Source organism: Theobroma cacao, chromosome 6, assembly GCF_053813885.1.
Source record: "Theobroma cacao isolate CCN51 chromosome 6, ASM5381388v1, whole genome shotgun sequence".
NCBI lineage: Eukaryota > Viridiplantae > Streptophyta > Magnoliopsida > Malvales > Malvaceae > Theobroma > Theobroma cacao.
Genome location: NC_142644.1, coordinates 8,351,589 through 8,362,628, shown reverse-complemented (window position 1 = coordinate 8,362,628; position 11,040 = coordinate 8,351,589). Strand labels below are relative to the sequence as shown.

At 31.3% G+C, this 11,040-nt stretch overlaps 1 long non-coding RNA gene across 1 annotated transcript; it reads right to left on the bottom strand.

Moving 5' to 3' along the window:
• Positions 1-8,426: 8,426 nt before the first annotated feature.
• LOC148762053 (uncharacterized) lies at positions 8,427-10,471 on the bottom strand. The gene is made up of 3 exons (XR_016027229.1): positions 10,133-10,471; positions 9,403-9,476; positions 8,427-8,534 (listed from the first exon to the last, which is right to left on the bottom strand). It is a non-coding gene; the product is annotated as an uncharacterized LOC148762053 (long non-coding RNA).
• Between the last annotated feature and the right edge of the window lie 569 nt (positions 10,472-11,040).

Sequence of the window (11,040 nt, the reverse complement as noted above, 5' to 3'; positions counted from 1 at the left end):
TGAAGAAAATGGGCTGATTTTATGCATTTTTAATAAGAAACAATAAAATAATAAAGGTATGACACATGTCATTTTCTTATTGGTCCATTTTTAAAATTTTAAAATTTTAATCCTTTTTATCTCCACCACACAATTAGTCAATGGTCAAAAATGAGGATAAAGGAAGACCATGTGCTGGAAAAATGTCCTGGTGGTGGAAAATTACAATTTTGCCCCTGGGGTGGCAAAATTACCATTTTACCCTTTTACTCCAAATTATACCGAAATTAAAAATTTTCACTTCTAAACCTCAAATCTTACTCAAATAAGTCAAATTATTTTCCAATAAGTCAAATGGGGCCAAAAAAATCTTTTCTAAAATTCCCATTTTGTCCCCAGGTGACAAATGACCATTTTGCCCCTAGATAGCGAAAATTTCGGTTTGACTCCAAATTGATCCTCAAACTCCGAATCATCATATTAAACCATTCTGAGACTTTAAAATTCTTAATTTCATCGTAAATTTTCTATTTGATCTAGTTCGAGGCTTAAATCAACTTTATTGTACCTCTAGGTACAATACCGACTTTTGTAAACTTTTGGGGACTCTCTTAGCATGCAAACATTCTATCCATCACATTTATATCATGATAAATATTTTTATAGAGTCAGGCTTGTCATCTTCTCCCCCACTTGGATCAACCATATGATCCTTCTTCTTGATTGACTTCGACATCAGGCTAAATATTAATATTTTAATATTATTTTATTAATAAAATATTATTTTATTCTAAAAATTTTATCTTGTCTCCTTGGTACCCGAAATACCTTATTATGCCTCACTTGACTTCTGAATCGCCTTTTATCTCACAAATTCTCCTCCGATAAAATTATTATTATTTTATTGGTATTTTCTCACTTACGAAATATTTTATCCTAAACTACTCATTTCGTCTTTTATCACTTCTAAACATTTTAATTGACCTCAATTTGCATTTGATCAACTTTATTTATCATCATATCAAAGTATGGGGTATTTCAAATACTTTATGGTTTATTCAGTAAACTTGTATGTTTGCCTTACATATCTCAAGATATACTTCATGTGTCAAAGACATACCTTTAAGGCTACCAATTTTTGTTATCACTTCATGACTTAAGTCTTCACATATGCAAAATGTATATATACATAATCACTACATGACCGAATATCATCCAATAATCAATATTAATAATATATTTGAATATATCATCAACAATGTGCTCAAACAAATTATGCATAAAGAATAAAAATAGAACAATATCAAATCCTCCCATTAACCAAGTACATCAAAAGACTTCATAATACCCATGTTAAAAACATGTTTCTTTAAAATGACAAGTACAATCCCTTGGTCAGAGGAACAACTATCATGTTTTCAGTCCTCAAATGTTTTACTAAAATGTCACATTTTTTTACAAGTTCTTTAATCATCAACTATTTTTGTTAGCTCAATTATGTTGAATAATCCAAAGGGGGTGAATTGGATTTCTAAAAATTCTTTTAACAATGTAAACTTCAAAACAAAATATACCAAATATGAAGATAATAACAATCTAATAGATATCCAATTGAAAAATAATGCAATAATAATAAAGAATAATGGGTAGAGAGATTTGCAAACTCAATTTATAGAGGTGTAACCCTTCCTTTCAGTGCCTGTGTCTTCTTCCTTAACTTGTTGAGGAATTCAATCCATTAATCAATGAAACGAATACAAATACCTTTCAAAGGCTAAGGTATAACATCTTTATCTTTTAAGGCTAAGATAGAATCTTTAACACTGTCTTTTGAAGGCTAAAATATAACCTTTCTGTCTTTTAAAAGGTAAGATAGAACCTTGAACACCACAATTTCAAGGTTAAAGAAAAACCTCTAACACTACCTAATTGTCAAGACTAAGATAAAACCTCTTATACTTTAAAAGATTAAGTGTTTAACAAACTAAACAAGCAAGATAACCCTCAAATAGGTAGATTTTGCTTAGTGAGTGTAAGATAATATCAAAATGTTACAATAGAATATGAATTGAAGGCTTAAATGCTTTGAAAGCTTGGAAGAATGTGAAGAAAGTTTCCTCTGAAGATTGTTCTTATTTATGCTCTTATTCTTCTTAAAAACAGGCCCAAAGTTGTTTTATTTATACTTACAAATCGCATTGGAGTCGTTGCATAGCGTCAAATGAAAAAAGAGTCGTTACTTAGCTAAAATTTTACTTTTATTACTATTAATGGACACTTTGAGATCGATCCCCTCTTTCATGAGATTGATCCTTACATTTGAAATTCAAATCATGTGAATGGAGGATTGATCCCTCAAATGGTGGGATTTATCCTTAACAGGCAACAAGGGATTTAAATGGCTTCTGTCCAATATGGATTGATCTTAAAAACCTTGGAATTGATCTTTGTAGCTATGGGTGAATTCCATTTTGCTTCTGGCACAATGGGATTAGTATTATAACCCGAGCGATCAACCTTTTTAATTGTTGTTTTCAAAATCTTTTCAATCTAAGCCTTCTTCTTTAAAGACTTACCTTAAATACATAAGATAAATTCCATTAAGTATTTTAAGGTTTCTAAATGTTTCTTAAGCTTTTCAAAAACTTATTATTTCAAATTTGATCATTCTTCTTTTGTCATTTCAAAATAAGAATCAAATTAAAGTTAATAGTCTTTCCTTTTAGATATGACAAAACTTTAATCAAAATTTGCTTAACAAGAACTTCCTTTAAGCTTTTGTGAGAAAAGCTCCCCTTGAATTTACACATTCAAGTTTAGAAATTTCTAAGTTTAAGAAATGGTGAGAAAAGTAAAAATATTTTGAAAAACTCAACCTTAATAAGTTCAAGGTTCAAAAAGGTTAAAAGCCAAGCGTCAAGGTCAATCTTAAAGCATTTTTAAATTAAGAATTGTCAAACCCTTTTTTATAAAATAATTACGACATCATTTACATGCTCAATAGAATGGTTACATATTTAGGAAGTTTGAGAAAATCGTTGAAAGACGATATTGCCCCTAATGGTGTCATTAAGTCGATTAAGTCTCGAACTAGTTCAAATAGAAATTTTAAGATGAAATTAAGAATTTTAAAGTCCCAAAATGGTTTAATATGGTGATTCGGAGTTTGAGGATCAATTTGGAGTCAAACCGAAATTTTCGCTATCTAGGGGCAAAATGGTCATTTGTCACCTGGGGACAAAATGAGAATTTTAGAAAAGATTTTTTGGCCCCATTTGACTTATTGGAGTATAATTTGACTTATTCGAGTAAGATTTGAGGTTTAGAAGTGAAAAATTTTAATTTCGGTATAATTTAGAGTAAAAAGGTAAAATGGTAATTTTGCCACCCCAGGGGCAAAATTGTAATTTTCCACCACCAGGACATTTTTCCAGCACATGGTCTTCCTTTATCCTCATTTTGACCATTGACTAATTGTGTGGTGGAGATAAAAAGGATTAAAATTTTAAAATTTTAAAAATAGACCAATAAAAAAATGGCATGTGTCATACCTTTATTATTTTATTGTTTCTTTATAAAAAGGCATAAAATCAGCCCATTTTCTTCATATAGCCGGCCAAGCAAGGAAGAGAAAGAAAGAGAGGAAGAACAAAGGGAAAAACAAGAAAACCTAGGTGAAAATTCAAAGAAAAAGTGAAGAAATCAAGGAAACAAGCTAGGTAAGTTAGAATTTCTTTAGTTCTCCTTGATACCTAGCTTACCCATGCTTTTGTTCTTGATTTTCATGGTTGAATATTGAGTTATTATGATGAATTCAATTCTGAAAAATGGGTTAGGAGAGAGAAACTTGTTAGATTAATTTGATTTTAAGTTATGTTAGTGTTTTAAGTTAGTTTAGTATATTTAGGAACAAAACAACAAGAAAATAATTTATTTTCCTCCATTACCATTATTGGCTGAATTTTCTAGGGGAATATTGGCTGATGATCTTGATGTTTATTTGAGGAATTATGATGAATTATGAGTCTAGAAAAATAATGAGAATTTTCGGAGCAAAAATACGAATTTTTACCCACTAGGGGTATTTTCGTAATTTGCTACCGAGACTGATAATTTGCACCACGCTGAGGGACATTAAGTCAATTTGGGTGCAATTGAGGTATAGAAACTGAAAAAAATTAATTTGGAGTTTAAACGGATGCGTATATCGATTTAATCGAGTAATAGGCCGAATTAGGTCAACACCGCATTTAAGCGGTAGTCGGATAAGTTGTATGTCATATAATGCATATATACCGAGCCTGAATTGATTTTATAATGGTCAAGCATTGATGTGGTGAATTATGTATTGTACATTGTGGATAGGTGGTGAGCAAATTACACTGGTAAAAGTACAGAGATTGTGCTTGAAGACTGGGATTAGGAGTACATCGACTCCTAGAACTGTGAGTGCACAATTTATCGTCTTAAATATCTAGAGTAATTATACTTGTTTGGTGCTTTTATTGAATGGTGAGTTAAATTATAAAATATTATGTTTTCCAATTAAAATGTTTTTAATAAAAATGAGATTTATACTAGTTTTGAAATCAAATATTGTTTTGGGAAAATTGAGTATATGGAGGCTGTGTTGAAATTTATGATTTTATATGTTATTGAAATTGGGGCTTATGACACTATGGTAGCATGATGGCTAAATTTTTGAGGTTGGCATGAAATCTATGAATAGTTTTGGATTGGTCTCGGTAGACTGGATTAAATTTTATTCGCCATATTAAGCTACTGGAAATTTTATGGGTCTGGTGGTATATTAAACGGTCACTGCAGTGGTGGGGGTTTCCGTGGACTGCCTATGAGAGGAGTACGGTAACTCAATTATATATTTACCTCTAGGGGGAGATGTTAGGTGAAGTATCTCCTGAGGTATGATTTGAGTGCACCTCACGTTCGGGCCACCACGTGAGAGTGAGACTCAGCCAACGCCAAGGAACGACTGTGTGTTAGATGTGAAAACATGTTTATGGGTATAGGTCATTGAACAGCCTTGGCGGTCTCAGTGGGATACCTTGACGAAGGTACTCGCGAGAATGATTCTGGCAGGGGCCAAGTTTAAGAAATTCATAAGCCAGGAAATTTTGATGAAAAGAAATTGTTTGGTATAGATTAAAACGAATTTTGTGTTATGAACATTATTGAGATATAACGTTTTTATATTGTCTCAATCTACTCGGGTTTAGATGCTTTTGATGGTAATTGTTTACTCACTGGGATTATTTAATCTCACCCCTCTTCCTATCCATTTTTCAGGCTCAAGACAGTTTGTTTATAGTTGATTAAGACGAGAATTAATCTCGGAGTTGCATCATAGGAAGTAAGGGTTCGTAGCTCTACACCTTCTTGGTTAGTTGGGGGCCCACATGTCATTGTAAACGAAATTTCATACTTTAATTATCTTTATTACTATATGAATAAATTTATTTTACTCTTACGCTACAAAAGTTATTTTAGGAAGACTTTGAAAATATTGTGTTTTAAGAAAATAGAATATTTTATTTAATGTTTTATTATATTCAAATAGTTATAATTTTACTTTAAACGAATGTTTTAGACTTCAAAATTTAATTTAAATCATAAAATATGTGTTTCCACTTACATATTACATTTTTAAGGATTTCAAAATTTCAAAAAAAAATGACGAAAATGCCCCTGTGAGCTAGAAAATAATATTTTATTATTTTGAGTTGGAAACAACTTATGATTTCTTGAAATGCGAGATTTAATAACTGTCACTCACCGGGGAGATATGGAAGTTGGTGCTAAGCCTTACGGGGTTTCGATCGGCATTCGGGGTAATAAGTACTTATCGGGACGTTGCGGCGGTTGTCACGGGCCCGATGGGAGTTCCGGGTCGTGACAAGAATTCTCTCCCTTATAGTCATAGCCAAAAAAAAAAAAATCAACATTCAACCATAATTAGCTACAAGATCAAAGAGGCATTAGTCAATGTGTAAAAGAAGAATGAAGGTAAAATATAACTCCCCTCTTTATATGAAAAGTACAATACCTATAACTCTTTTGAATAGCTTCCCCTTAAGAAATATGAGATAAAAGGCAAGGGAATAACATTTAAGTGGATATACAACATAGTCACCAATTACTCATATTTTCTAGAATTATGATAAAAGCATCATCAAGAAAGTATCATGGTCAAGTAAACACAAGTATAATTGTAAGAAATAATGTGGCATCCTCCATAAAGCAAAGTTCTATTTATTTCAAAAATATATAGATGTATACCAATCCAAGAAGATGCAAACATTGAAACTTAAGATGGTATATGCTATTGCTAAAGAAATTACTTAACTCAAGTAAATCAAAGAACATGTAGAAGAATTTTAAGGCATAAGATCATATTCCATGAGTGAGCGCTATTGAAAATTTGAGAAATATTAAAAAGCAAGGCTTTAACTCATAAACATATTCAAAGATTTTTCTTTTAAGTTAACATCCAAACATCAAGCCTAACTGATCTCAAAACAATATGCATAAATAGTCTCACGTTCAATTCAAATTGCCAAGATTCAATAAAGAAGTATTCAATTAAAGTAAATTAAAATACAATGGTAACTTAAGCTATAAGACATATTTCATATTGAAACTCCATGTAATTCAAAAATGACCTATAAGCTGAAGTTGGATGTACGTCAAACGTTTAGACCATGTATACATTAAAAAGCACAAGGAAGACATAGTCATCATTCAAGTATATATTTAAGAAAATTTCAACATAAAAGGACAAATATGTCAACACAAATTATAGGCTTTAATCAACTTTGACTTAAGTAAAAAAGTTAAGCACTATAAGTAATTCTTTCAATTAAGTCAAGTTTCAAACATTAAGACTTTAAAAATTAAGATCAAGCTAATTAATGATCATGTAAGCATTTAACTTGACCAAAGCAATAGATCAAGAACCAAGAATCAATATTTTTCTTGAAGTTCTAGAAGTTCATCATAATTAAATTCATAAGCATTAGTCAAGGATTCAATCTTGAATCAATATTTAAGCACAAAGATAAAATATATTCCAAGATCTATTCCAAGACCAAGCATTTTGAACATTTAAATATCAAGAAATATTCATCAAGAAATAAGTTTATCTATATGAGCACATGATGACCCCAAAAACAATCAATATAAATGTTAGATTTGAGAAAAGATAAGTTTAAATATTTATGAAAAATTTTCCATTTTTCCAACAATTTAACAATTTTAAGCACAAAGAAGATGTATTGATACCAAGGTAGTTTTCATAAATAATCATAAGAACATTCATACAATTTTGTTTAGGACTATCAAGCATAGTGTATTGGGGTACTATTTCACAACTTTCTAAATATTTGAAAATAGGCATTTTTTCCAACTATTTCTCAACTTCAGTCTTAAATATCTTGAACTTGTCAGGAGGTTCAAGGTTTCCTTTAATTGAGAATAGATAACCATAATGAAAAAAATAATAAAAAAATATCACAAAATATCAACAATTGCAAATACTAAGGATATTTGTCCACTTATGCCAATGTGAATAAGTTTTAATAAATAAGAACTTGTATTTGATCGCTTCCCCTTAATCTTGGTAAACTTACCCTTACAACAGTTAACACATATTTCTAGATCATAAAAAATCCAAGTGGATAATATGTTGTCTTTTATCAACCTTTCTACCCATTCTTTGGAGATGTGACCAAGTCTTTATGGCAAAATATAGAAGATGTTTCTTTTATGCAGGGCATTTTAACAACTTTTTCAACATTATATCAGGTGACAAAAAACTTAGAACTAGCTAAACACGTTGTATATAATTTGCAAGACAAAGAACACAGGCCAATATCTTTTGAGTCAGTTATTGAGCAAAAAAAAATAGTCAAACTACCCAGGATGTCACGACCCGGAACTCCCCATCGGGCCCGTGACAACCGCCGCGAGGCCTCGACAGACATTCTTCACCCCGAATGTCGATTGAAACCTCGCAAGGCTTAGCATCAACTTTCGCATCTCCCCGGTGAGCAACAGTTATTAAATCTCGCATTTCAAAAAAATCATAAGTCATTTTTAAATAAGAACAATAAAATATTATTTTCTGGCTCACAGGGGTATTTTCGTAATTTTTCGTCAAAAATTTCAAAACTTGCTAAAAATGTAGTAGGTAAGCAGAAAATATATATTTAATGATTTAAAAACAATTAAGTATCTAAAACGTTCATTTGAAAGCAAATTGTTGACAACTAGTACTATTCAAAAATAATAAATAAAATATTCTATTTTCTCATAAAATAAATTTTTATAGAAATATTCGTAAATAATTTTTCGCACATGAAAGTAAAGTAAAAATTGTATGAATAGAAATACAGATAACCAAAATATAAGTTTTGATCTGTAATGACACGTGGGCTCCAATTGACCAAGAGGATGTAAGACTGTGAACTCTTACTTTCTATAATGCAGTTCCGAGCTTAGTTCTCGTCTTACTCGACTATCTACAAACTGTCCTGAGCCTGAAAAATGTATAGGAAGAAGGGGTGAGATTTTATAATCCCAGTGAGTAAACAGATACCATCTAAAGTATCTAAAGTCGAGTAAATGGAGACAATTAAAATAAGTCATCATACCGTAATTTCATTACCTTTCAGTTCATTTCAACCAAATAAAATCAATCCATATAAATCGAGTAATCAACTTGGCTTATGAATTTCTTAAAACTTTGGCTCGTGCCAAAACTCATACTCGGTGATACCTTGCGCAGGGCATCTAACCGAGTCCGCCAAGGCTGTTAAAATTTTGTATACACTTAAAATATATTTTAGTTTGAGAAAAATACAGCCGTTCCTTGGCGTTGGCTGAGTTCCCCTTCACGTGGTGGTTTGGCGTGAAGTGAACCCTAAGCTTTACCCCAGGAGATACCCTACGCGCCTCTCCGTTCGAGGTAATAATATAATGGAGTTTACCGTGCCCCTCTAATAGGCTGGTCCACGGAACCCCCTCTGCAGTAAATAATTAATATATAATCCACCAATCAATAAAATTCATTCTAGCATGACATGGCAATTTATCGCAACCTAGCCTCTCAAGGCTGAATACACAGTATAAATAATTCTAACACCAAAATCAATTTAGCCATTCATGCTCATTTATTGTCATAAGCCATTCAATTCAAAACCATAAATTTGCAACACAAACTAGCAGTCTCCAATTACTCTATTTTCAAAACCAATATTCGATTTTCTAGAAAATTTATAAAATCATTTTATAAAATTACAATTTCTCTTAAAACATAGCAATTTACCATTTAAACCCATTTTCCATAAAATCACACAGTTGTATAAAACTACTCTAGATAATTAAGACGATAATAAGTTTACTCACAGTATTAGGAGTAGAAATACTCCTATCTTCCGCCTTTGGGTGCAGTCCCTTACCCGAAACAATTGACTCACCACCTATCCATAATCCATGACACAAAATTCAATAAATTGTGTCAATTTATCATAAATTATTTCAGGCTCTTATCCATGCGTATGCACTAGATAGGATTTGAAATGTCTAGACAATCGCTTAATTGCGGTGTCCGACCTAACTCGCCTATACACGGTGTAAATTCTTAAAATCCCCAATTCGACTCCAATTCCATCCATTTCAATTTCAATTATCCAATTATATCCACAATACCTCAATGACTGTGAATTTGGTCCAATTTATCAGTCCGAACTATAAATTACGCTTTTACCCCTAGTGGGTAAAAATTTCAATTTATTACACCGAAAATTCCCATTTAATTTCAAACCTCATAATTCATCATTTTTCCACCCAAATCTCTTAAAATAAAGTCAACCTCATCCTCACATATCATTGGCTAGATTCGGCCTAGGGAAATTCATGGAGAAGATAAATATTTTTCTTATTGTTTTACTCATAAACATGCTAAACTAATACTAAACACTAACATAGCTCAAAATCAAATTTATCTAACAACTTTCTCTCTCTAAACCCATATGACCAGAATTCAAATCATCCTCAAATCACATGATTCAACCATGAAAAATGATGGAAAATGCATGGGAAAGGTAAAGCACAAGACAAATTTAAGAAATGTTACCTTTTTTCACTTGATTTTTGAATTTCCACCTATTTTCCCTTTAAATTTCTTAGCTAGGGTTTTATTTTCTCCTTTCTCTCTCTTGTTTCTTGCTTGGCCGAATGTTGAAGAAGAAGAATGGGTGGGCTGATTTTTTTTATGCCTTTTTTATTGTTTAATGAAATAATATTATTTTATTCATATTTTAAATATTTTATTAATTCATTTTTTTTTCTAGCCATCCATTTGTCCTACTTTTTCCACCATGCATTCCCTTTGACTTATCCAAGTCTTAAGTGAAATTTCCAGATTTTTCCAAAGTTTTGGTGGAGCAAATTCTTCAAAATTACACTTTTGCCCCCGAACTTTTCAAAAATTACATTTTTGCCCCAAAAATTGAAAATTTGCCATAATGCATAATTTGCACTCCTCATACTCATTTCACACTCCAAATAATTAAATTTGATCAAAATCCTTTCAAAAATTAAATTTTTGATTCCGGATGGCAAAATTACCATTTTACTCTTTTTCTCCAAATTATACCGAAATTAAAATTTTTCACTTATAAACCTCAAATCTTACTCCAATAAGTCAAATGGGGCCAAAAATCTTTTCTAAAAATTACCATTTATGTCCTTAGGTGGCAAATGACCATTTTGCCCTTGGATAACGAAAATTTCGATTTGACTCCAAATTGATCCTTGAACTCTGAATCACCATATTAAACCATTCTGGGACTTTAAAATTCTTAATTTCATCGTAAATTCTCTATTTGATCTAGTTTGAGGTTTAACTCAACTTTGTTGAATCTTTAGATACAATACCGACTTTTGTAAATTTTTTTTTCGGGACTCTCTTAGCATGCAAACATGCTATCCATCACGTGTATGTCATGACAAATATTTTTATAGAGTCGCGCTTGTCATCTT